We start from the raw sequence: 27,553 nt of genomic DNA on the forward strand, positions 1-27,553 counted from the left end.
ATAGATGGCAGCCCACCAGCCTTCCCCGTCCCTGGGATTCTCCAGCCAAGAACACTGGAGTGGGTTGCCGTTTCCTTCTCTAATGCATGAAAGTGAAGTTGCTCAGTCCTGTCTGACTCTTAGCGACCCCACGGACTGCAGCCTACAAGGCCCCTCCATCCATGGGATTTTCCAGGCAAGAGTACTGGAGTGGGTTGCCATTACCTTCTCCGACCAGTCAGAAGAGTTAGGGTTGAATATTTACCATCCGCAGCATTCCAGAGGATGTTACACCATTGGTTTAGTCTCATAATACCTATTACAAATGCTTCTGGCTTTTGGTTCAAGTTATCCTTCCAGCTGCTAGAAGGTAGCCCTTGGACAGCACCGGGATTTAAGTAATCAGTGCGACATTAGCCTTCCAGGACTGCCCAATCTGACAAATTAATTCGGGCCCCAAGGCTGGAAGCTTAAATCACAACTCCTTTCAAGAATAATTGTGTTTTTAAAAATGATGCTGTGTTAGGTCAGTGCTCATTCCAAGTACTATATCTGCTTGATGGTAAGTTTCAGTGGGGGACTTGTGTTTGTCTGGCAGAGCCAGAGATGACGGAGCCTTTTGCCTTCACGTGGGAAAACCAGGGTTACCACTGATGCAGTGAAACTTGTGTCCGTGGCTGAACAGTGTGACACTGGGAAAGACCCCTGGCCTTGGGTTCAGGAAACTTGAGTTTAAATTCTCAAGCCTTCTCTAGCTGTGTGGCCTTGGGGAATTCATTTGACCTCTGTGACCTTTATATTTTCCTATCGTGAAAAGACTGCTAAAGACTTGACTATTGGGACTTCCCAGGTGGTCCAGTGGTTAAGACTCCATGCTTCCCCTGCCGAGGCTGGGGGTTTGATCCTTGGTCAGGAAACTAAAATCTCACAGGCAGTGAGGCCAAAAGAAAAAAAAAGTTGACTATTTTGCAGGATTGTTGCTGGTATGAAGGTGAAAGAGAATTATAGGTTTGAAAGCCTTGATGAAACCAGAAGGATTGTTAGAGTTTATTATTGAATCAAGCCAAGTAAACCTGGTCTCATTTATCTATTATTCAGTTTTCTTTTTTTCCACATGAATGTGTGTGCGTGTGTGGCAAGTTGCTTCAGTCGTATCTGAGTCTTTGCGACTCTTTGGAGCCTACCAGGCTCCTCAGTCCACGGGATTCTCTAGGCAAGAATATAGGAGTCGGGTTGCCGTGCCCTCCTCCAGGGGATCTTCTTGACCCATGGCTCCTGTGTCTCCTGGACTGCAGGCGAATTCTTTACCCACTGAGCCATCAGGGAAGCCCCTTCCATATGTATGTTTCCCCAGCTATTGTCCTCAACTTCTTTTCAAAGAATGTACGTGTGGATCCCTTTTCATAGTGCATTTTTAAGGTAGTTTAGGGTTGGGGGAGGGGGAAATACAGAGATACAATGGTCAAGGAGTACAAAGTTTTAGTCCCTTAGATGAATAAATTCTGAAGATCTAATGTATAGCAGTGTGACTGTAGTTAACAATAGTGTATTATGAACTTGTAATTTCCTCGGAGTGTTCCCACCACACACACAAAATGTCAACTGTGTGGTGAGGGTTATGTTCATTAGCTTGGTTGTGATGTTTATTTTATAGTGTGTGCATATATCAAAACATCGTCATATACCCTAAATATATACAATTTTAATTTATCAATTATACGTCAATGTAGATGAATTAAAAAAAAAGGAGATGAGAAAGCCAATCACTTCCATACTGCCTGGCTTTGATTACTGATAAAAAAGAAATAAAGTAAATTGGATTGTTCTGTAGCGCAGAATGATTTATTTATTTATTTATTTTTCAACTTTTTGCTAGTAGTTTTATTTTGATTTTTAAAAAAATTTAAATTTATTTATTTTAATTGGAGGCTAATTACTTTACAATATTGTATTGGTTTTGCCATACATCAGCATGAATCCGCCATGGGTGTACACATGTTCCCCATCCTGAACCCCCCTCCCACCTTCCTTCCCATACCAACCCTCTGGGTCATCCCAGTGCACCAGCCCCGAGCATCCTGTCTCATGCATGGAACCTGGACTGGCGATTTGTTTCACATATGATAATTTACATGTTTCAATGCCATTCTCCCAAATCATCCCACCCTTGCCCTCTCCCACAGAGTCCAAAAGACTGCTCTATACATCTGTGTCTCTTGCTGTCTCACATACAGGGTTATCGTTACCATCCTTCTAAATTCCATATATATGTGTTAGTATACTGTATTGGTGTTTTTCTTTCTGGCTCACTTCACTCTTTATAATAGGCTCCAGTTTCATCCACCTCATTAGAACTGATTCAAATGTATTCTTTTTAATGGCTGAGTAATACTCCACTGTGTATATGTACCACAGCTTTCTTATCCTTTTGTCTGCTGATGGACATCTAGGTTGCTTCCATGTCCTGGCTTTAAAAGGAACTTTAAAAAGAACTTTAAAAGGAACTAAATATTTGATTATTTGTGTATCTCTAGTTCTCTTGGTGTAAACCTTGCTGTTTAGATGGAAAATACTCCCCTAGTTCAGTTCAGTTCAGTCGCTCAGTTGTGTCCGACCCTTTGCGACCCCATGAATCGCAGCACACCAGGCCTCCCTGTTCATCACCAACTCCCGGAGTTCACTCAGACTCACGTCCATTGAGTCAGTGATGCTATCCAGCCATTTCATCCTCTGTCGTCCCCTTCTCCTCCTGCCCCCAATCCCTCCCAGCATCAGAGTCTTTTCCAATGACTCAACTCTTCGCATGAGGTGGCCAAAGTACTGGAGTTTCAGCTTTAGCATCATTCCTTCCAAAGAAGGCATTCATAAATTGAATGGAAAAAATTCTGATACCGGTTTTTGTGACTACAACTACTTTGGTAAATACTAGTGAAATTTAGGCTGCAAAAGAAATTGGTCTGTGGTCTCTTTCCCCTCTCACTTCCTTATTATGCTGAGACTGAACAATTACACTTGGGTATGGTTTGTTACACTTACAAATACCAAAGGCAGTGGCATATCAACATCAATTTTCCTGTTAAGATAGTAGTCATCATATAATTAACACACTGTTGTAAAATAACTATACTTCAAATAAAAAGATAGGAGTCCTCATACAGTGTGTATGCAATTTGAATGTGTACATTAACGCCGAGGATGCTAATTGTCAATTCTATTTTGAGTATAATTGAAAGGATTTAATTGAAGAATTTAAATTTGTAGAGGCTGTTTTCCAGTTGATACAAAAAAAAAATGTTTCTGCGTAGGAGATGGGATATGTTATGTTTATGTTGTTCAGTTTGCTTAATCTTGTGAGGAAAACGAGGTGCCCCTTTGAGGCAGACTGGATTGATTTTAGCTGATTGAGACTTAATTGAAACGGGCCATGGACAAATGCTTCTACAGACTGTAGATTTAGCGAATCTGAAATTGCCAATCAGAGAGATGTGAAACAAGCAGCCGCAGACCCACACTGGCAGAGAACGGTTGTGGGTGTCCAAAAGAGCGGCCCTGAGGTCTTTGCCACCCAGTCTCCATGTAGAGATGCCTTATTGCATATTAATGCTGCTTTTGCAAACGCCCTTTGTGTATGGGCCTCTAGGACTTGAAATCCCAGCACGAGACATGGCATTTTAGTTATTAACATGGAGTGACTAGGGCTTCCCAGGTGGTGCTAGGGGTAAAGAACCCGCCTGCCAATGCAGGAGACATAAGACATGGCGGTCTGAGCCTTGGGTTGGGAAGATCCCCTGGAGGAGGGCATGGCAACCCACTCCAGTATTCTTGCCTGGAGAATCCCCATGAAGAGAGAAGCCTGGTGGGCTATAGTCCACGGGGTCACAAAAGAGTCAGACACGACTGAAGTGACTGAGCACGCACACGTGCGTGGATTGACTGCTAAGAGTGATGTCCGTTTTGGGCAAAGAAGATGGCACTGCACCTCTTTAATTCTAAGGGGTTCACATTTATTGGGAGGGTGTTAACAGGTTTTTTTTTCCTTTCCCCATTTTTGCATTTTTTTTCCCTCTGCCTAAATTGAACCCACCCCCTGCTGGTTGTTCCAATCTTTTTGTCCCCCTCTCAGTGTAAGTGCAGGCCAGAGAGAAACACTGGCAGTGGGCTCAGCTGTAAAGAGGAGACCGGACTTGGGAACAGACAACACAAAAGAAGAAAGGCGAGATGAGAGTGAGGCCGGGTTGGCAGAATGAGGTGGACGGAACAGGAAAGACGGCAGACCTGAATCCAAAGCTGGTGCCTGGCCCAGGGCAGGCCCTGCCTAAATGCATGGATGGTTCTTTCATTTATTTAATGGGTATCTGTTGAGCTTTTACTGTGTGCCAGGGTCTATGAATAGAGGAGAAATGCAGCCAGCTGTAGGGCGCGCAGAGTCTGTTTTTACTCACTTAACTCATGGCACATCAAATGACTTGTTCTCTCCTTAGCAAGAGACAGAAAATCGATATTCCGTTGCTTTTCCACTGGCATTCAGCCCACAGTGCTTTGCAGGAAAAAAAAAGCCAACTCTAGACATTTTCCTTAATTATATACAGAAGAGGCAGAGTCACGCATGCCCTGATGCCTGGAGCTGTGGGCATCGAGGGCATTGTCCATGAGTGTGTGGCACCATCCATGAGTGTGCAGTGTGGCTGGAGTGCCAGGTGATGGAGAGGCTCCTGTGCCTCTTGGCTCGGCATTGTGCTGGCTAAGCGCGGGAGTCGGGCCTGGAGTGATCACACATTTTTCGTCAGCCTGCTATGGCCATTGACAGCTGCCTTGCCGGTAGATCTGCCGTGAGGTTTACTGTGGCAGCTGCTGGGACGGCGGCCCCGGCCCCAGTGCAAGGAGCAGGGGCCCAAGGGTTGGCTGGAAAAATCTTGTCGTGCGGCACAGATAGCCCGGCGAAGGGAGAAGGACCCAGAGGTCAAGTTCACACTGGGTCAAATATGTGTTCTCAGCACTGGTTAAAACAAACATTTAGGAACCATAAATTCTGGGCTGCGATCATGCTTAAACCTTCGTGGAGAAGCCTGAAGCCCCCCGGGCCAGCCTGTGTACCCCATCCCTGCCTGGCGGGTGTCAGGGAACTGTTTCTCTGTCCGGTGAACCCTGGGCTTTTCGGAAGCCTGACTTGTTGAAAGGACCTTTGGCCACCGCAGGAGTTTGTTGTTTCTGACCCTGTTATTTGTTGTCTTGGATATTCCAAACAGACTCAAACATGTTTGGAAGCTCGAATTCAGTTTTCCTAAAATGCAGATTTTGCTTCCAAGTCCTTCCGAGTGATGAGCAGGGTGAAGTGCAAGGGCGGTGTCACCACTCTGGCAACAGGGAGCAAAATCAGAGCAGAAACTGAAGATCTGCGGATGAGAGAGTGCGATTTGTGCACATTTGTGCGGTTCTTTGGAGCCTGCAGAGGGCATTCCGTTTCTTTTACTTAAAAAAATGAAAGAAACGCTTCATGAATTTGCATTTTATCCTTGTGCAGGGATCATCCTTATCTTTGTGTCTTTCTAGTGTTGGGATATGTGCTGCCAAGCACTGGAGAGCATTCCTTGACCTCCATACCTGTGGGGGTGTAGGCCAGGCAGGCATGATTTATTACCCCTGTTTAAGTGGGGGGCAGGGCCCAGCCCCCACCCAGCTCTATGGCTCTTGGTTTGTTGTTCTTTCTGCTGTTTCCTGGACAGCCCGATGCTGAAAGCTCTCTCCTGAGGTCTTGGTCTTCAGCTCGCCTGACAGCCCTCCCTGCCTTGGATGGACTTTCCTTGCCAGAGCTCACTGTGAGTTCCCTAGCCCATAACAAAGTACCGCCAACAGGGTGGCTTAGAACAACAGGAATGAGAGCTCTGGAGGTTGGAGGTCCAAAATCAAGATGTCAGAAAGGCTGATTGCTTGTGAAGGTGTGAGGGAAGATCTGTTCCAGGCCTCTCTCCCTGGCTAGCAGAAGGCTGTCTTCTCATTGTGTTTCTTCACCTCATTTTCCTTTAGTCTATGCACGTCTATCTTGAGGTTCAAGTTGCCACTTTTTATAAGGACACCCATCATATCAGATTAGAGCTCACCCCAATGACCTTGTTTGGATGTGATCACCTCTGTAAAGATCCTAACTCTAGATAAGGTCACAAGGAGTTGGACACTGCTGAGTGATTGAGCACCACTAGATAAGGTCACATGCTCAGGTACTAGGGACCAGGACTCTAGTTCTTTCTGGGGGGAGTCATTCAGCTCACAGTCAAATCCACAGATGCTTTGCACCTGAGCTTGAGAAGTGGGCTATTTAGAGCCCTGAGCCATCCCCGAGGCACTTGGGGATTCCCTTGCAGTGACCCGAGGGTGGGTGGGTAGAGGCTCAGTTGGGACCCTCCCCTTCAGTCTGACTGTGGATCAAATGTGGCTTCTTCCCTAGTGCAGAAGCTTGGGCTGCTCCAGGGAGCAAGAAATGTAAGGAATTGGCCACTGGTGATTTTGGTTATACCTCTGGCCTTTTCCACTTGGTCTGCTTTAAAGAGATTCTGCATATAGGATTATTACACCCAGTTTTTCTTTAGTTAGCTGAATGATAAATACATTAAAAAAATGATTTATTTTTGGCTGTGCTAGGTCTGCATTGCTGCATGCGAGGTTTCTCTAGTCACAGTGAGTGGAAGCTACTCTCTAGCTGCAGTGTGCTGGCTTCTCATCTTGGTGGCTTCTCTTGTGGCGGAGCCCAGGCTCTAGATTCAAGGGCTTCAGTAGTTGTGGTGCACGGGCTCAGCAGTTTTGGCTCATGGGCAGGCTCTAGAGCGCAGGCTCACTAGTTGTGGCACAAGGGTGTAGTTGCCACGAGCCGTGTGGGATCTTCCTGGGCCAGGAATGGAAGCCATGGCAGGCAGATTCTTAACCACTGGACCACCAGGGAAGTCCCAATACATGTATTTTTATAAGAATTGGAAATTTGCAAAAATTGTTAATGATAAAAAATTGTTAATGGTGGTTAAATAAAGTGGTTTTAAAAAAGGTTTAAACACTTTGGAACATGTTGGGTGCTTTATTTCTACTAAGTTTTATTTTTAATTATAAAATATTTTAAATACACAAAAATGCAGACAATAATACATCTAGCAGCTGCTCATTGGGCTCATGTTTTTAAAACCTCCCTGACGTGGTAATTAAGCACAGTGATTTATGGATAAGGGAGAGAGGAAGGTCTTATCTTGCTTTAACTGCATGTTTTACTAATGATGTTTCCTGTCTTCCTAGTGGAGAGAAAACAGTACATAATTTGTTGATGTGACACAAATTGGTTGTTTTGGTACTTGTGGAAAAATACAGAGCTGTATTTGTATATGCTTTTGTGTACCTATTTGCCTAGCTTATTATTAAGAGTGAACGTTTCATGTAGGCACAGCCCATTGGGCAGTGAGCATGTGTGTGCACACTGTCATTTAGACCCAAGACAGCATGAAGAAAATGCTGTCTCTCACTCCCCATCATACCCACCTTTTTGCCTTCCTCCTCTTTCTCTCCTTACTAGGCCAGAGTTTTACTTGCCCTGAACTAGAGGTGGCGGAGTTCCTTGGTTACAAGTTCAGTCTTTGGAGCTAGAATATAAGGCACCCGATGTTAACACTTTGCCAACACATCCTCACTCTGACCTTGGACTTGATCTTGCCCCTCGTGGGCACCCCAGCCTTTTACACACCCCTCTTGGTGTTTCGCAGATGCCCTGTTCTTCTGGAGGCCCTGTTCTTCTGTTCTTCTTCTCTCTTCCCCTCTTCTGGGGCACTCTGATTGCACTCTTACTTTGCTCTGGGTATGGCTGGACCAGCTGGGAGAGGCATCTGGCCCCCACCATCCACGTGGACCTCCTGGGAAGCAGGATTTTTTATATCATTTTAAGTACCCAGGCTCCCTTCCTTGCTGTAGGACATACGCTAACTGAATTGAGTAGAATTGAATTGAACACGTATCTCTGAGTTTGCTGTGTTGTAAATACTCTCCTCTAAACACTACATAAAGAATTCCACTTCCTTTTCCGTCTCCTCTCACCTTTGGGTGGTAATTCCCCTTTGGTTTTCTTTCCACTATATATTTCTGTGTGTTTATCCCTTGCCCGACAGACACTGCTTATTATGACAGCTTTTCAAGGGCACACCACCTTATTCCATTTCCTCCTGCTTCTCTGAAGGCTACCCTGGCATGGCCCAAACCGTAAGACAGCTTTTCCTTTCTCACTGCCAATTTTAGAATCTTTCTGCTCAACATCATCTGATAGAGATTTGGGACTAAGTATAATGAATGTTGTATGATTTTCCCTGTAATTTTAGATCCCCAAATACTGCTCTTGGCCAACTACACTAGTCCCTGTGGTTTTTTCACTCCACCACATTTGAGTAATATTGTTGGCACGGACCTAAGTAAACAGTTTGTGAAATGTTGTGTTTTGTAAATTAGGAGATGGATGGGCTGGTTTTTTAATACATGCTCTTGGTTCTGCTCAACCAGAGGAAGGATGAGTTTGGTCAGTGGATGGGAAGACAAATTGGAGGGAGGTGTTTTTAACTGCAGTTGATGTGGTTGATTTACTCATCAATTATTTAAAGGTGAGAACTAAATGGTTGAAGAGGAACCTTCAGAGGTATTTTGGTAATGAATTAAAGAAGCATCTTTACAGGGGATAGAAGATGTAACCAGCAAAAAACCGCTGGAGGAAAAGAGGATAATAAAATAAGGAAAATATAAATAATAAGGACCCTTTGTCTTTGTAGACTTTAAAATGTTTGTATTTCTTATAAGATTACAAAACAATTCCAATCTCCCTTTCAGTCTTGCAGGAACTTCAGTTTATTATTGTTACTGCTGCTGCTGCTGCTAAGTCGCTTCAGTCGTGTCCGACTCTGCGCGACCCCAGAGACGGCAGCCCACCAGGCTCTGCCATCCCTGGGATTCTCCAGGGAAGAACACTGGAGTGGGTTGCCATTTTATTGTTACTATTGTAAAGTAAAAGTAGAATTGCCATCCTTTCACTGATATGTGTTTTATCTTAACACCATCTCAAGTGGACAGTTAACAATTAGCATCTTCAAAATATTTCATTATAAAAGCTATTTAAATCGGCTCAGAGGTACCACCTCACCTTGCTACAATTGTTCAAGAGTAGGAGGGAATGATGCTGAAGCTGAAACGCCAGTACTTTGGCCACCTCATGTGAAGAGTTGACTCATTGGAAAAGACTCTGATGCAGGGAGGAATTGGGGGCAGGAGGAGAAGGGGAAGTCAGAGGATGAGATGGCTGGATGGCATCACTGACTCGATGGACGCCAGTCTGAGTAAACTCCGGGAGTTGGTGATGGACAGGGAGGCCTGGCGTGCTGCGATTCATGGGGTCGCAAAGAGTCGGACACGACTGAGCAACTGAACTGAACTGAACTGAACTGAACTGAGGGGCACTTTTGACTCTGCCACTGACTGTGTAATTTAAAGTAGATTAGTTACCTAACTCTTCTGAGATTTTTTTCAGCCTGGATGAATGAAACGAATGGGCAGAGGGTCATTCATCACCCAACCCAATTCAAGTCATTCTTGTGAATGTCAGGCATACAAATCCTGCATACAAATCCTCTTCTGTCTTACCCTTTTCCACATTGCATCACAGCTGCACGTGTGCATGTGTGGCTGTGTGCTTCTCAGCTGGAATGTGAGCTCCATCTGTGAGGGAAGGGATCATACCATAACTGTCTTTTTACCCTCAGGACCTAGTAAGCACATGGAGTTTCAGGGAAGGAGGGGCGGGAGGGAATGATTGAATGAATGAATGAATGATTCATTTGTTATACTTTCACCCAGTCCCTGTGTGCTAGTTAATGCCTCACAGAAGGTATTAAGTACAAAGAAGGAAAAAACCAGGGCAGTAGGTTCAAGAGTGGTGGGGGCTGGGAGAGAGGGGTGGAGTAAGGAAAGGTCTCTATAAGGAAATGACTTATGAGACCTGTGTGGTATGAAAGGGTGTGGAGGAAGGGCTTTTTCAGCCAAGAGAACAGCTAACACAAAGGCCTTGGGCTGGGAATAGGCCTGACCCTGTACAGGACTCCAGACGTGAGTTTTGCTGGGTTGTCAGTGAGGGCTAGAGTAATAAGTGGTGAGGGAGACAGGGCTGGAGCCCCAGTCAGGTCTTATGGAAAACCATAAATAGGGAAGCTACAGATAGAAGTGGATTTTATTACTAAGGAATAAACGCAGTATAGGATTTGGTATTTTTCATCACTAGTTAGAAAGCATGGAAAAAGAATTTTGCTGACCTTTTTTAAAAAAATTGAAGTATAGTTGATTTACAATGTTGTATCAGTTCCTGGCATACAGCAAAGTGATTCAGAGATACACAACATCCATTCTTTTTCATATTCATTTCCATAATGGCTTATTCAAATATAATTCCTTGTGCTATACGGTAGAACGTTGTTGTTTATTTTCTGTATAGTAGTTTGTATCTGCTAATCCCAGCTCCTAATTTACCCCTCCCCACCCCCTTTCCCCTTTGTTAGTCATAAGTTTCCTATGTCTGTGAGTCTGTTTCTGTTTTGTAAATAAGTTCATTTGTATTAACATATTTGTTTCCACATATAAATAATATCGTATGATACTTGTCTTTATCTGTCTGACTTCCTTCATTTAGTATGAAGTGCAATTTCCAGGCCCATCCATGCTGTCATCTATTGATGGACATTTAGGCTGTTTCTGTGTCTTGGCTATTGTAGATCGTGTTGCTTTGAACACTGGGGTTTATGTATCTTTTTGAATTTATAATTTTCTCTAGATATATGCCCAGGAGTGGAATTGCTAGGTCATATGGCCACTCTATTTTTAGTTTTTAAAGAAACCTCCATACTGTTTTCCATGGCTGCACCAATTCACATTCCGACAACCAACAGTGGAAGATGTTTCCCTTTTCTCTTCACCCTCTCCAGCATTTGCTATTTATATACTTTTTAATAATGGACATTCTTACCAGTGTGAGGTGGTACTTCATTGTAGTTTTGATTTGCATGTCTCTAATAATTATTGATGTTGAGTATCTTTTCGTGTGCCTATTGACTATCTGTATGTCTTCTTTGGAGAAGTGTCTAGGTCTTCTGCCTATTTCTTGATTGGGTGGTGGTGGTGGTTTTGTTACTGAGTTTGTGTGAACTGTTTGTATATTTTGGAAATTAAGTCCTGGTTGGTCACATTGTTTGCACATACTTTTTCCCATTCCATGACTGTCTTTTCATTTTGTTTACGCCGTGCAAAAGCTTGTCAGTTTAATTACGTCGCATTTCTTTATTTTTGCTTTTATTTCTGTTGCCTTGGGAGACTGACCTAAGAAAACATTGCTAGGTCAGAGAATGTTTTACTTACGTTGTTTTCTAGGAGTTTTCATGTCGTGTCATATTTAAACCGTTTTGAATTATTTTTGTTTATGGTGTGAGGGAGTGTTCTAACTTCATTGATTAACACGTGCGTGTCCAGCTTTCCCACCACCACTTGCTGAAGAGACTGTCTTTTCTCCATTGTATGTTTTTGCCTCCTTTGTTGAAGATTAATTGATGGGGTGACTGGGTGTGTGGGTTTATTTCTGGGCTGTCTTCAGTTCCATTGACTGATATGTCAGTTTTGGGCCAATATCACACAGTTTTGATTACTATAGTTTTGTAGCATTGTCTGAAGTCTGGGAGGGTTGTGCCTCCAGCTTTGTTCTCTTTCCTCAGGATTACTTTGGCAATTCTGGGTCTTTTATGGTTTCATATAAGCTGTAGGATTATTTGTTCTAGTTCTATGAAAAATGTCATGGGTATTTTATAGGAATTAATGCAATTAAATCAATGCAATTAAATGCGTAGATTGCTTTGACAGTATGGCCATTTTGATTATGTTAAATCTTCCAATCCAAGAGTATGGGATATGTTTCCATTTCTTTAAATGATTTTCAGTTTCCTTTATCAGTGTTTCATAGTCTGCAACATACAAGTCTTTTACTTCCTTGATCACGTTTTTTTCTTAATGTGCTTTTAAAAGAGATTATTTTTTTTATTTCCCCTTTCTGATATTTTATTGTTAGTGTAAAGAAATACAGCAGATTCTATTGTTAATTGAAAAATAGGGTTTTAAATAGAAATTTTAATCCCCTGTATTGCTAATTTGTATTGATGAGAAAAGCGGCATATGGAAGAGTGAAGTACCCAAGGTCACACCCAAATTATGGTCACAGTCCAGCTGCCTGCATTGTACCCGGATCTCCAGACCAGCCCCGTGCCGCCTGAACTTCCATGCCTCAGCCAAGCTCTGCCAGAAGATAACATGCTCATCAGAGCCATGAGGCTGAGACTTAGGATGCAAGTTTGAGTATCAAAAAAAACAGTCTCTGGTTACTGCTCTGTTAACAATTAGGAGGATCTTCACGTGATACTAAATAAAAAATAAAATGTTAAATCCTTCAAAGAAGTTTAAAGGTAAAAATCCCAATCCTGTGATTGTAGGAAATTCACAGAGAGTGGTTGGGATGTATTAAAATAAGGGTGTAAAATTTAAGCATTGCATTTGAATTCTGTTCTTCAGTGCTCCTCCCCCCAATCTAACATACAGATTTTGGGGTGAAACTGAAGTAGATACAAAGGCAACCTGGGTGATTTTGTTCCTATTTGTAAATAGGGTTAATGGCACCCATTGGCTACATCTCCCATTTTGTAAGTGAAGATCAAATAAAATGAGATTCATGAACATACTGCACAAAAGAGGCCTGTAAACATAAGGTGATGTTAAAATGATTTCTGTTTTGTGAAAATTTTTCAATTGTTAGTGAAAATTGTTTCCTATAATGTGTTGGTGTAATTCTTGTCTTGAAAGTGAGAAGGCTTAATGTATTCCTTAAGTTTTGGGGGATCACAGATCTTGTGTATCACGTCTTTACATTGATCATCCTGTTTACCAATGATTTATAGTCTCTGGGGGGCAACTCCTAGAAGTTGGCTTGAAAACAGGCAAAAATACCTAAATCACCACTTTACTACCCTTACCCACAATGCACAATTGATTTGCTTTATTCTCCTAAAGGTAGAGTGCAGGCAAAGACAACCCTTCTTTTGCGAAAGCTCTGTTTCTTTCTTATTGTGATAATGAAAAGGTTGTGTTTTTAGTCCAAAGTTTCTCAGTAATCAGAGGTGAAGTAATACAGATGATAAGTTAAATGACAGGCAGGGTCCCTGTTTTTGTTTTACTTTTTATCGGTTGGGAAGTTGGCCTCTGCAGCGTTTCTGCATATACAATAGACTCTCAGTTGCTTGATTAATAAGCATTACAAGTCACATTTGTTTTGAGGGAAAGACCAGCTGAAATTCATTTAACTCAGTGGCAATTGAGATTATGTTAGTAAGCCATTCCTTTTGTTAGGAGAGAATGTATATTACAGCAAACCTCCTGGATGAGAGTTTTTAATGCCCGCTGTTGAATGTTTGAGAGCCTTTCTCTGGTACAGTTGCCCCATACCTTCCTGTAATAGTCTGCCTGAATGGCACGTCACAGACCTAGTGGTTCTCAAAGTGAGGTCCCTGGATCAGGGGCAGCAGCATCACCCAGGAACTTGTTAGAAAGGCAGACTCTCACACCCCGTCCTGGACTCACTGAATTAGAAGCTCTGAGGTTGGGGCCCAGCACTCTTGTTTTAATGCACACTCCAGGGGGAGCCGATATAGCTATGGTTTGAGAACCACTGCTCTGGCCAAACCCACTTCCACCTCCTCCCTTTCTGCGTCCCCGTCCCCTCCCCCCACACCCCTCCATGATCTTCCGTCACGCACCCTCTCCTTGATCACCTATGGTGGGGAGGGGTCCAGGGAGATGGGCTCCTGTGGGCTCCAGGCCTCGGGGATTGGAAGCTTGGGTTTTCTCCTCTGCCCAAGGGCCTGGAGACATTCCTTCATCCCAGATGGGAACCTCGGGCCCGAGCAGGCGCCGCCATGCACACGGCCACACAGTCTGTTCTGCATAGTCACCGAGGAGGCTTGGAAAAGCCATTTTTGCCACTCCGTGAATATGAGTTTTGTATCTTTGGACCTTCCTAGTTCTGTTCTTCACTGTGGATGGTATTGAAATCACACTTCATACTCTTCAGAGCTACATTTATCAGCTTTGTGGGTACACCGCCCCCCTTTGCCTCATACCCCTCTGTGGAATGTGTAAGAGATGTGGGTTGTGGGAATGACTTATTGAGGAAATAGAAACAGACTCACAGATGTAGAAAACAAACTTATGATGACCAAAGGGAAAGGGGGTGGGGAGGACCAAATTAAGAGTTGGGATTAGCAGATACAAACTACTGTATATAAAATAGATAAACTTTAAGGTTCCACTATATAGCACAGGGAATTATAGTCAATATCTAGTAATAAACCATAGTGGAAAAGAATATGAAAAAATATATATTCTGTATATGTTCTCTATATTATATTATACATAAGATATATATACCTGAATCAGTTTGCTGTACACCAGAAAGTAACACCACATTGTAAATCAACTATACTGCAATTAAAAAAAAGAAATGCAGGTTGTAGGGCCCCATCCTGGACCTACCACAGTGGAGCCCCAGGGGGATCACCCATGACTCTTGTTTTCACAAGTACCCTGCCAGCTGATCCACAAGGAAGCTTGAGGACCCTGGGTTTAAAGTGGGTCTACTGAAATAAAAGACGTCTCAGGCAAGGAATGATGTGAAAGGTATTAAAAAATTAATAAAAGGAATAGGAGCGAATGTGACATCTTGTTTTGGAGGCAGGTACTGCTTCTCGAGTCCAAGATAATTTAAAAGTGAAATGAAGAGCAAGCTCTAGTCCAGAACATGCCCTCAGCGTTGGCAGGGACAAAGCCTTCTTGTGTGGAGATGAGGAAGTTCAGATGGAGAAGGGACAAGTCAGTGCTGCTCAGCCATTCCTTGGGGTCCTGCTGACTCATTCCTGGAAGTTGCTGGAGGAATGCATCAGATCTTTGGAATTAGCCCAGTTAAGAATTTCAGCAGTGACACACACTTTTATGAGATGTGTGTTTAGGAAAGGAATTGCCTATCATAAAACCAGGAGCTTTTGTAGAAAAAGAATGAATACGGAGTTGATTTGCTTGTCCTGTGAAATAGGGACTGTTTTCCCCATCACGTGTCTTTTTTTCCTACAAAATAGTGGATGCAAAAATACTTTATCTGTGTATGGAAGGAAAATTAGTTTTTTAAAAAAAATATCTGTTTCTTCTCCAAGTAGAAATACTTTTTTTCGGGGCGGGGGTATCTTATTTAAATTATCAGTTACTATGATAATAGTTACACCTGGTTAAAAGTAAGTATTTTGTCTTTTCTTCCCAATGGAAACGTAGTTATTTCCAAAAACCCATATGTTAGTTTTGATTAAAGCATCCAGAAGTTTAAATGTTATGTAGACAAGGCTGCAATACTGGAAAATGGTACTCAAATTTTGGAAAGACCCAAATTTGAAGAATGGCTTAAAATATGGATTAAAAAAATTAGTTCTCATTCCTTCAGTCTCAGTATGGGTAAACACTTTACAAAACAAAACAAAACAAACTGCTAACATTTTTATAGCTGAGTTATATCTCTGTAAATGTCCCTAGAGGCCTATACCTTACACTTGGTTAGCCTCTCATTTTAATTCACTAAACTTTTTAAAAAGTACTATATAGAAGGCATTGTGCAGATGGCTAAGACCCTGCTCTGTGGAGCCGACAGCCCAGTGGAGGAGGCCAAGATGACAATAACACCAGGAGTGTGGCTGCGCACCGTAAGGTAGCCCCTGATGGGTGGCTGCCTTGTGTAATTCCCTGCTCTTGAGTGGGAAGAACCTGTGACTTGCTTCAGGTCAGTACAATAGTCAAAAGTGATAGAATGTCATTTCCTTGGTTATGTTACGTGTGACTCTGTCTTGGTAGACTGGAGTGAGAGACTTCCTGCTGGCTTGGAAAAAGTGGGCTGCCCTATAGGGCTTCTGGCTTGCCTGTGCAGAGGACCATGTGGCAGGAAGCTTGGGCTGTCCTTAGCTGGTAACCAGTATGAAGCTGGGGCGCTCAGTCTGACAGCCACAAGGAAACGAAGTCTGCCAACAACCTGAATGATCTTGGAAGTAGATTCATTCCCACTTGAACCTCAGATGAGACTGCAGCCCCACTGATACCTTGGTTATAGCCTTGTGAAACCCTGAAGCAGAAGAGCTGGTTGATTTGTGCTCAGACTGCTCACTTACAGAAACTGAGAGATAATAAATGGATATGGTTCTTAGCTTTTGAAACGCTGATGCTTTGTTAGGCACAATAGGGACGAATGTGCAGATGCCAGAAGAGCAGCCCAGCCCCAAGGCTCATTCATTCATCAAAGGAGCACCTAGTGAACACGTTCTGTGTGCCATTCCCTTTCCAGTACTAGAAATGCAAACATGAGTGAAGCATGGTTGTATCTTCGAGTAGCTCCCAGTCTGGAGTAGTAGCGCTTTGAAGGAAGGACCTTGCTCTCCTTTGGCGAGATATTAGAATAGGAATTGTTTGAAATGGCTTTTGAGGATAGAATTTGGACTTGAGGAGTCTGGTGGGAAAACTCTCATTCCATTAATGAATGGTGCTGACTTTATAGTTTGGCTGGAAAAGAGGTTCTCCCGTTTGGAGGGTTTGGATTTGCTTTAACCACAAGTCTTATTAAAGAGGAAGAATCTACCATTGCAGCAGATGAATAAGGCATCCTTGTAGATTAAAGGGGTAAGCTCTATGGCCAAAGTGGACAGCATTCAATTTTACTGTAAGAACAATAAAATTACAAACCATGAGGGCTCGGAAACATCCTCTGATAATCCTTTCTTTCAAATCCTATGTGGATTGCAGAGTTATAAAGCTAGATTGTCAAAATAGTCCTGAGTAATTTTCTTCTAAGCCATTTGTAGTATGGTGTGTTTTTTCTTATTGAGGGGGGCTTGTGGGTAATGAAGACAACAGCTTGCTTTTGTTATGTTTTTAGCTTTTAACCGAGGACTCTCAAGTGAGGTCCTCCAAGGACCCTTTCCAAAGATGCTCTTTACAGAAGGTACTACCATGCTAGAAGGTGGTGTCAGTGACAGGGTGGCCTCACCCACAGCTCTGAGATCCTCAGTTCCTAGAGCGGCAGTATGTATCTTTTGTCCAGTGTGTACCTGGACAAGCACAAGACTGTCAGCTTCTGCTTTATTCCCGTGATCATCTCATTCTGCTGCTGATACGATGAGTGCTTTTGGCTGTCTCTTTTCAGATCTGAATACATTTCAGGTTCCCCTTTCATCTCTCCTGATGTGTTCTCATCACTCAACTTGGTGGTAAAACATATGGCTTTGAAGGGCTTCTCTGATCTTGTGTGACCTTGTGGAATCTTCATTCCTGATGGTTTTTTAAAACAGGGGAGCAGTTTCTCTGGCATACTTTAGCTCAGCAGCACCTGCGGAGTGGGCTTGGCAGGGGTCCTGCAGGCGGGTCTGGGGACATTGAGGGGTGAGAATCGGGATATTAGGGATGGATTCGCCCTGTCTAAACCTCTAGGGGGCACATCTTTGTTTCTTCTGGAAACCACAAAGAAGATCCAAGTTATTTTTTCCACCCCTTCTTTATCTGGCTTCTGATCGGCTTTTTCTACTTCCCACACCTCTAAGCTTCTCTGTCTGTTCCTGAAGGAAGACCATAGGTCATGTGAAGCTTTCTAAGGGTGTTTCTTCTGTCAGTTGCAGGGGCTAGAAGGCTTCTTGTATCTTTCCTGTGCCTAGTACATGGTAGATACTCAAAAATATTTTTGAATGAATGGATGAATCTCTGGCCCTGTTGACACAATTAAGGTTTATAAGCATAGAAGATTGAATTTGATTCTTTCATGTTTCTTAGGGAAGTCTAGACTCTCAGCTGCCAGGGTAGTGGATCAGCTAGGACTTTTGGGAAGATGTTAGTGAGGATGTAAATAGCCTGGAGGATGATGCAGAGGAAGCTAGAGTCAAGTGGAGGGGGTGTCTGCAGGTACGGTGGGAGATGGGGGTGAACTTTGAGGCAGAGTTAAGCAGGATCCTGTGATTGTTAAGTGGAAATTACATAGACTAGCTGAAGGAAGAGAGGCTGTTTTTTGTTGTTGTTTTTTTTAGCCAGGTAACTTGGAAGCCTAAGGTTGAGGCTGACTTTAGGTCTCACTGGATCTGAGGAATTGAATGGTCATATCAAGACCAGATGAGCTACATCATCTGCAGGGCTCAGGGCAAAATGAAAATGTGGGAACCCTTGTTAAAACACATTTACCTAGGGGTAGGTTAAGTGTTAGCTGTTGTTAATTTCCGAGCAAGAATAGTAATAACCAGGAGTAAGTTCTGCATTTTGCCATTTGGAGAGCTGCTTTCTGGATTCGATGCTTACTGTGCACACTGATACTTTGTACCTCTGCAGTTTGCAAAGGTTTCAGGCCAATTAATTTATGGTCTCTTGTATCTACTGGGAATTATCATGATCTCCGGGTGTTCTGCCAGCCTGGAGTGCTTCTAGAACTCACATTTAAATTTCAACCCAGTGATGACTATTTTTATCAGATCTATGGAGACAAAGTATAGAGGAGATTAAACTTTTTTTTTTTTTTTTTTTTAGTGTAAGTTTAGTTTGAGTAACTTTTCTATAAAATTCTAATGGAGTTCCATTTAAAGAATTTCAATTAGAAACACATGGTATGAATTTCCCAAAGCTTAACACTGTTGGTTTGGAGTCACATTATTCTTTACTATTTGCTTGTATTGTTTACGTGAAGACTGGTGTCTGGGTCACTCACCACATTTTCGTGAATTTGGATGCTTTTCTTCTAGGTTTCCTGAATACCTTCTTTGATGACTGTTTTATAATCTGCTAAATAAATGAATGTGTGTGGGGGAGCGATCTTCAGATTACCTCGTCTGATTCATAGCACAGTCCTGCAAAGCAGCTGTGTGGGGATAAGTCCTACATTTCATTAGTCATTTTTATGACTCAGTTTGGTATTGGGATTCTACCTACCTGTCTGTGCAGTGTTTTCATCTGAGACAAATTAACTGAGCTTTTGGGTGCCACATAAAGGAAGGTGCGTGTCAGAGCTTTCCATGAAGAAATTAGTCACTTTAACTGTAAGGTGGTCAAGGAGCATCCTTTCTCTTGGGAAGCCCTGGCATTTGTTCGTTGCTCATGGTGGACAGTCCATCACTCACACATAAACAGTTTACTTTGAAGGATTATAATAGCTACTACTTCTGGCTCCAAGTTGGATTGTGCAGTTAATAGAGATGGCTATAGCAGATTTCTGAGAGTGTGATGACAACACTTTGACTTGAGAAGAAGAGAGTGCTTATTTTCTTTTGCTTGAATTGGTTCCTCATTTTGCTTTTTATCTCCCATCACAGAACTTGTTGCTTAAAGTTATAGAACAAAATATGATCTCATATTTGCTTATCTTTCTTTTTAAATATTTGCCCACATAAATACCTGTAACTATAGAGAATTTATAGGTGGTAAAGAACCCGCCTGCCAATGCAGGAGACATAAGAGACTTGGGTTTGATCCCTGGGTCGGGAAGATCCCCTGGAGGAGGAAATGACAACCCACTCCAGTGTTCTCACCTGGAGAATCCCACAGACAGAGGAGCCAGATAGGCTACAGTCCATGGGGTTGCAGAGAGTCAGACATGACTGAAGTGACTTAGCACACACATAGAGAATTTAAGTCACCTTGAAGTGTCTAAATATTAAGCTGGCTTTTGGTGGCTTTGGAAAGTATATAAAAGACACACATAGAATTTCATGTTAAAAATAAGGGTTTGGGATCAGAGGATGAACTCACTGACTGCTTTGACTTGTTTTTAATTGTTGCACAGCTTCAGTGACACATTGATGCTCGGCAGAATGACATGGGATAGGGTTTCAGGAACTGGTTCAGTTGTGGTTCATGACAGAAAATGCCTGTCATCTTCAGTGGGTGTGCTGACAGCAGGAAGGGGGTGGCCGAGATCCTATTTGAAAATGATCAGCCACGCTATCCCCACTCCAGTCCAGGAATCCTCCAGGAACCTCTGCCCCAGGACACTTAGCCGCTGCTTGAATCCTTCTAGAGACACGAAGCTCACTTCTTCATGACCAGCTTTTTATTTTTCTTTAACATTAATTTGTGAAAAATTAAATTGACTTTGTAGAGCTTAAATATGCTTAAATACTTTTCATTCATTTCCTAATATTGGTAGTCTTAAATAATTTTCATTTAAATAATGAAATTTTCATTCATTTCCTAATACCGGTAGTCACTACTTGTAGGTGACGAAAGGAGTCCTCAGGGACATAAGGAGGAAGATGACGTGTGATTTCTGATTCTTGCATTTTCTCAGCGTGCTTCTCCTTGATAGCATCTTACAACAGTTGGCCAATTCAGCAAGTATTTGTTGAGGATCAGTTATATGCGAGACCGTCTCAGTGCTAGGGTGGAAGTTGTAGGGACACAAAGATGGGTTGGTTCTTGCCACCCAAGAGTTTGCTGCAGTGTGAAATGGATCGGAAAAGCGCATGGATTAGTTTAAGAGGGAAGCCAAGGGCCATGGGATCCAAAGGAGAGAGATCTGTATCAAACGCAGTGCATTCGAGAAATTGCAGAGCAACACACAGAAGGAGGTGAGTTCGGTGGGTAGGATGCTTCTGCAGGCTGAGACTGGAAGAAGGGCATTCTTGGCAGAGAGAACAGGGGTGAGCCAAGCCTGGGGATGGAGGCATGAGTTGTGTCCATAAGGTGGGGATTTACTCAGTTTACAAAATGCTTGTGGAGGAGGTTAAAAAGAAAGTGTTAGTCGCTCAGTTGCGTCTGACTCTTTGCAACCCCATGGACTGTAGCCTGCCAGGCTCCTCTGTCCATGGAATTCTCCAGGCAAGAATATTGGAGTGGGTTGTCATTTCCTTCTCCAGGGTATCTTCCCAACCCAGGGATCAAACCTGGATCTCCTACATTGCAGGCAGATTCTTTACTGTCTGAGCCACCTGGGAAGCCCCGTGGAGGAAGGGCAGGTGGAAGGACCACGTGGTAGGCTCTGAGAGGCGGATTCCACCCCCGGTCCCCAGTCATTTGTCCAGGAGAGCCACGGTTCCACTGGATTGGAATACAGGTGTTGTCACGGAGCCTCACCTTCCTGGTCTGAAAGTATAGATCCATGCATATTGTAAGGATTGCAGGGTGAGTGAGTGAAAAACCCAGTGCCATGACTGGCAGGAAGCAGAGGCTTGACAAACAACAGTTGTTATGTTCTTGTGTTTGATATGCTCAGAAAAGCCTGGGAGGGGCAGGAGCCAGTCCTGCTGTGGGGATGCAGGGTGATTTATAGAGGAAAACAAACCCCTTCAGAGGTGGAGCTCTAGGAAAGAAAGGAAGGTGTATAGACGACAGTGGTGGCAGTGGGAATGGAAAAGAGGGCCAGGGACATTGATCAAGGAGATAGAGTTAGGTTTAATGTTTGGGGCAGGGGAAAGAGGGGAGAGAGGTCACCTCATGCTTTGGGGGAAGGAGAGGAAATAAGAGGGGAGCCAGTTTTGGGTGTGTGGGAGCTGGCACCCTCCAGGCAGGGCTGTGGAGATGGGAGAGTGCTGCTAGGGGAGGCTCACTGTGGACAGGGGAGCATGCTGGGCATGGGCAGGCAGGTGGGAGCCCAATTGCAGGAACGTGCAAGCCAGCTTTGGATGTGCTGCAGGAGGAGCCAGAACTGAAAAGGGGCTCATTTAAAAGCAAAGAAAGGTTTGAACTCAAGAGATGCAGTGAAAGGAAAATTGGCTGAGACAGCCTGACGAATGATTCCCGGTGTCTTAGTGTTCTCAGGGAAAAAACCCAACACAATCACCAGATTGTTTTTACGTACACACTCTCACACACACACACTCACTCACCCTCATATATACAAGTACGAACCAAACACCCATCTATTATTTAGGTCTGTTTCCCCAGAAAAACCCTTCAGGAAATCCTCTTCTCACCCGGAGAATGTGTCTATATTTAGGAGATTTTCAGAGAAAGCCTATTGTTCAGTCTGAGTGTGCAGGGGAGTTGCTAAGAGTCTGCAGGAGCGTCCATCACACGTCTGTGCTGAGTGGGCAGTGGGCTGCTTTTTTCATACTGTGGAAGACCGTGGTGAGGGAAAACCCAACCCAGGTCTTTGTGAGTGCCCCTTTCTGGCACTATGAGCCCGGGAAACCCAAGTGGATGATGCTGGGGGCACGTGGGACTGCCTGGCCTGACCCTTTGTGTAGGAGGTGAGGAAGCCAAGGCCTTGAGCACTGTGGCCTGTCCAGAGTCACACAGCTCGGTGTAGGCAGAGTCTGCGGCTGGATGCTGGGTGTTCCTGCTGCCTGAAGGGGTGCATTCATCCCAGGCCAGGACGTCTGGGCTGCATTCACAGCGATGGCCCAGACAGAAGGAAGGGGTCTTCACCTAGGAGTATGCGAGTGTGTCATTCAGGGCGCAGCCAGCTACAGAGGTTAGAGCTGGATTGTGGGAAAGGCCAACCAGAGTGATCATTACAATGCTCTCACAGTTAGAACTTTCTAGTAAGCATCCCACAGAGGAAGGTGCTAAAGTGTGAAGCCTGAACTCCTTGTCACTGGAAGCCTTTACGGAGAAGCTAAATATCCCCCTGCTCAGGTTAGCACTAGTTAGTGCTTGTTAACAAGGACAAACTCTGTGCCTGGCACAGTTTTGAGCATTTTCAGGGATTAAGTCTCCTTTTGTCTTCTAAGTATCTTTATGAGATTGGGCACCATTATTATTAGGGCTTCCCTGGTGGCTCAGTGGTAGAGAATCCGCTTGCCCGACAGGAGACATGGGTTCGATTCCTGGGTCGGGAACCGCCCCCCCACCCCCCACCCCACCCCACCCCCAAGAGAAGGAAATGGCAACCCACTCCAGTATTCTAGCCTGGGAAATCCCATGAACAAAGAAGCTTGGTGGGCTACAAAGTCCATGGGGTTGCAAAAGAGTTGAACACCACTTAGTGCCTAAACAGCAGTGACAACAACAATCATTATTATGCTGATTTTATAGACAAGGAGACTGAAGAACCAAAGGAAGTAAGCAACCTGACCCAGGTGTCACAGCCAGTGAGTGGTATAAGCAGGATTAAACTTATCCATTTGACTGCAGAGCCTGCACACTTATTTTTAAAAAATATATTTTGTACAATAGTTTTTTTAAGGTGTAATTAAAAAAAATAACTTAAAAATTAGAAAAAAATTAAAAAAATTTTTTTTTTTGCCACGCCACATGGCGTGTGGGATCCTAGTTCCCCAACCAGAGGATCAAACTCTCAGTCCCCGCATTGGAAGTGTGGAGTCTTAACCACTGGACTGCCACAGAAGTTCCTCTGCACCCTTATTCTGTACTAGTGATTCTCAATCTTTGCTGCCTTAAGATTAAAAAAAAAAACCTCAGTTCTCAGGATACTTCCCAAACCAGTTGAATCAGACTTTCTGGGTATTTGACTTTGCATGAGTAACTTTTTTTAAAGGCTCCAGATGATTACAACTTGGCAGGGTTCAGAACCACTGACATACTCCCTAGCTGGTGGGGTTATTGTTGGGCAGTGGTTCTCAAACTAATGTGCGTAGGAATGTTCTTGAGGTCATGTTAAAATGCAGATTCTGATCCAGAAGGTCGGGGTGGGCTTGGGATACTGCTGTCCTCCTGGTCTTTGGGTTTCCTTTATCGGCTGAAGGCTAAACATCAAGGTCCCTTCCAGCTCCACAATTTTATGGGTCTGCTGTCAGAATTGTCATATATTCATGATTTTACTGACTGACAGTCCTGTGCTAAGTACCTTACATATGTTATTTTCTTATTATGTCCTCTCAACAACCTCCAAGTGAGATATCATCTCCCCCACGTTAGAGCTTAGCCGGAGTCCTAACCTGAGTCTACACCTATCCGATTAACCACCCTGCTATTTGCTTTCCCTTGTGCATGGAGGTATTGTTTAGAGCAAAGTTTCTGTGGCGTCGTTGTTCTCTTCTAACCTTGTAGGTTAGGTTTGGACCCCTAGAGACAAGGCTTCCAGGAAACCCAGCAGTAATCTGGAACTTGTCTAGTTCCACGTGGCATTCTCTTTTTCCTTAGGTTGGGCCTGGTTTATGAGAGTGTTTTACATGTGCAGTGTGGTGGCACTTTATAAAGGACATTTATGATGTTCAGCCTCTCTTTCCAGTAAAGCTTGCTGTTAGTACCAGATATGTCATTGCTTTGGTAGGATGCAAATTCTAGACCTGAATGAGGTCCCTGGCTTAGAAGACCATGTGAGTCCCTTGAGAAGCTTTGTTGTTGTTCAGTCGCCAACTCGTGTCTAGCGACTGCAGTTTCTGCAGTAGAATTAAAGACAGTTGATGTTGGAATGGCAATTCCTCCCTTAAGCAAGCATTCGTTCCCAGCCTTCAGCACGCCACCCCATGGACTGCAGCATGCCAGGCTTCCCTGTCCTTCACTATCTCCCGGCATTTGTGGAGCTGTAATTCTTGGGCTCCTCTCCAGGCATGGGAATCATCTGGACTAAGCCTGCTCACCTCTGTTTCAGAACGCCCTCAAGCTGTTCTAATGTACACTAATGTTTGAAAATCATGGCCTTCCTAATTCTTAGAGTGTGGTCACTGGATGCTCAACTTGAGCTCCCCTGAGAACTTGTTAGAAATGCAAATTTTAGGGTCCCGCTGCAGGCATAATGAATTGGGAACTGTCAGGGTGGGCCCAGCCATCTGCATTTTAACAAGCCCTCCAGATGATTCAGAAGTTTGAGAACCATGAAATCCTGGCTGCCCCAGATGTGATCCGAGCATCAGTACCCGGGAGGCTGTTGGAAACGCAGGCCTTGGGCCCCGCCTTACTCTCCAAATCAGAATCTTCACTGAAACAGCATCTGTGCATGTTCACGTTTGCACACGTCTGCACTAGGCTGTGATAGTCTCCCCAGGCTGTGCATTTTAACCCAAGAGGTCTTTAAAAAATGTCAATGCCATGCCCCCACCCAAGGCAATTAAGGCAGAATCTGTGGGGAGGGGCGGCACCTGGACGCCTGTTTGTAATGTTCATCGTGTGATTCTAATCATGCAAACGACGTTGAGACCCACCGGCCCAAGAGCTGGTGCTCGGATGTCCGCGATCCTGTTCTCCTGCGTTAAGAGTTGAGACTGAAAGGAGTCCAGGCTCCAAGACATGCCCCCTTCCTGCTCCTCCAGCGTCTCAGAGAGTGGCTTGGCACCCAGGCTCTAGGAGTGGAGGTTCAGGGACTAGCCAGGAGGGATGAATTCTCTTTATATTTTCAGGTGAGAGGGTGAGAGATTGAGGGGGGTGGAGATGGACACATTGAGGAGGGTGGAGTCAGCACACCACAAGAATGCATGTACCGGATGCACGTGAGAACCACCTTCCACTGTAGGTTCCGGGCTCTGCTCTGGAGATCCAGCCTCAACAGGGCTTGGGAAGGGCCCAGGAGTGTGCAGGGTTAACAGGCTCCCGCAGATGATATACAAGGCTAGGCTCTATTCTGAGGCAAGCATTGCTTAGTGCCTCTGAGCTGGCTGATCATCAGGGTTACCTGAAGAAAAAGATGGGTCCCAAGGCACCCCCCCCCCCAGCTCTTCTAGTTCAGTAGGTCTGGTGGGGCTCCAGAAGCAGCACGTTTTGTGAGGAGCCCATGGTTTTCAACCTGTGCCCTCGGAAACCCTCAAGATTCCACTGAAGCGTCTCGGGGGCTACAAAGGGGGAGAGGTAAGAGGAGAAGCAGGTGGGCAGGGTGCTTGTCAGTTTCGTATATTAAGCTTCAGTGTAAAACTGCATTTGAAGAAAAGATTTCATTGTTTGTTTTTCATAATTTTGATTTACTTATTTATTTTTGGCTGTGCTGGGTCTTTGTTGCTTGGTGCTTGGTCTTTGTTGCTTCTCTAGTTGTGGCCAGCGGGAACAAAGACTAACTCTTTGTTGGGTCGTGCGGGCTTCTCATGGCGGTGGCTTCTCTTGCTGTGGAGCACGGACTCCAGGCATTCAGGCTTCAGTAGTACTGGCACATGGGCTTAGCTGCTCTGAGACATACGTAATATTCTTGGACCAGGGATCGAACTTGTGTCGCCTGTATTGGCAGTTGGCTTCCTATCCATTGTGCCACCAGGAAAGTCAGGATTTCATTTTTTATAAGATGTTGAAAACGAGTCATGGCTGTCCAGTGAGGTGTAGGATGTCCCAGAAGTTGGCAGTGTCTTACCTTTCAAGCCATACTTCAGGGCAGATCACCCATCCTTTCTGTTACTTGGATGGTTAGTCCCTGAGCTGCCCATGATGGTTATGGTCCTGAGTGACCCTGACTCTACTCATGTTATTGGACAGCCTGACCCTGCCTTTTGTCCCAAGTCCCAGACTGCTTTGCAGCTAATGAATGCTGGTCACCCCAGAAATCCCCTTTGCATAGATTCTTAGTACCTTAAGACAGTAACTCGCAAATCTGACTGTAGCTGGCAAAGTTCTTCATGCATCAGAGTTATCCAGAGTGCTTATTAAAGCACAGATTGCTGGACTCCCTATGGCTCAGGCAAGACACCAGAACCTGCATGTCTGGTAAGATCCCAGGTGATGTTGCTGATCCAGGGACCACACTCAGAACCTCTGCCTTGAGATTAAATAATGCTGATGCACCTGGGGCCCAGTTTTCCTACTAGAGAGATTTTATCCTTCCTTGGGTGTTAGGAAGGATGGTGAGAGAAAATGTCTTGCTTGAGGGGTAGATGGTACAGGGCATAAAGAACTCTGAATATTCAGATTATGGCTCAGTCCTTTGTGTTCTCAGTAGATTCTGCTGGGCTCACTTGCCAGGCTGACAACCGTTTACCATGTGGTTCTGCCAGAACCAGCTTTGTGGTATGTTCCCCTTGTCACTCATCACACGGACCCTGGCGGAGGGTTGTGCCAGTGACAGGATCTGTCAGTGGCTTCTTGTGGCCCAGGGCTTGATCAGGTGAGAGAGTGGCAAGCCATGCCATCACCAAACACTGGTTATCAGAAAGGCAATAATTTCTCCTCCCTGAAATGTTATAGGGCAGAAGTATCCTGCATTAAATGATCTTGTAAGGGCTCCCCTCCTTGCTGCCCCACATTCTCGCATTGAGCTGGGCATGGTGGTGAGGCAGAGAGAGAGAGATCCTCCCAGTAGCCCGGTAGACATGGGATCAAGGACCTTGCTGCCTGGCCTGGTGGTCATGACCAGCCTCTGGTCTGGTCTCTCCCTGCGATCGAACGTTTTGATCAGGCAGATGACTATCATTATTGTGACACTAAAAAATAACCCTTGAGCATTTTGACATCTAGTGGTTTACCTCTGTTGTGGAAAGTATTTCAGTTTTCAACAGTACACCTGGGTGAGTCCACCAGCTCCTTTGGAACAAGTGCAGAAGTTTAGTTGAGAAGGTAATTACATTTGTGGAGGTAATGGAGTAGACCTCTGTGGGATGGTGAAAGGAAAATGTGT

General features: G+C 44.3%; 1 protein-coding gene and 1 pseudogene across 6 annotated transcripts in view; one reads left to right on the plus strand and one right to left on the minus strand.

Moving 5' to 3' along the window:
• LTBP1 (latent transforming growth factor beta binding protein 1) overlaps positions 1-27,553 on the plus strand; it is a 455,261-nt gene that overhangs the window by 3,330 nt on the left and 424,378 nt on the right. The gene's annotated exons all lie outside the window — the stretch shown is intronic.
• On the minus strand, positions 5,456-5,554 carry LOC120852407 (annotated as a pseudogene).

The sequence above is a fragment of the Oryx dammah genome, unplaced genomic scaffold, assembly GCF_014754425.2.
Source record: "Oryx dammah isolate SB20612 unplaced genomic scaffold, SCBI_Odam_1.1 HiC_scaffold_25, whole genome shotgun sequence".
Classification (NCBI taxonomy): Eukaryota; Metazoa; Chordata; class Mammalia; order Artiodactyla; family Bovidae; genus Oryx; species Oryx dammah.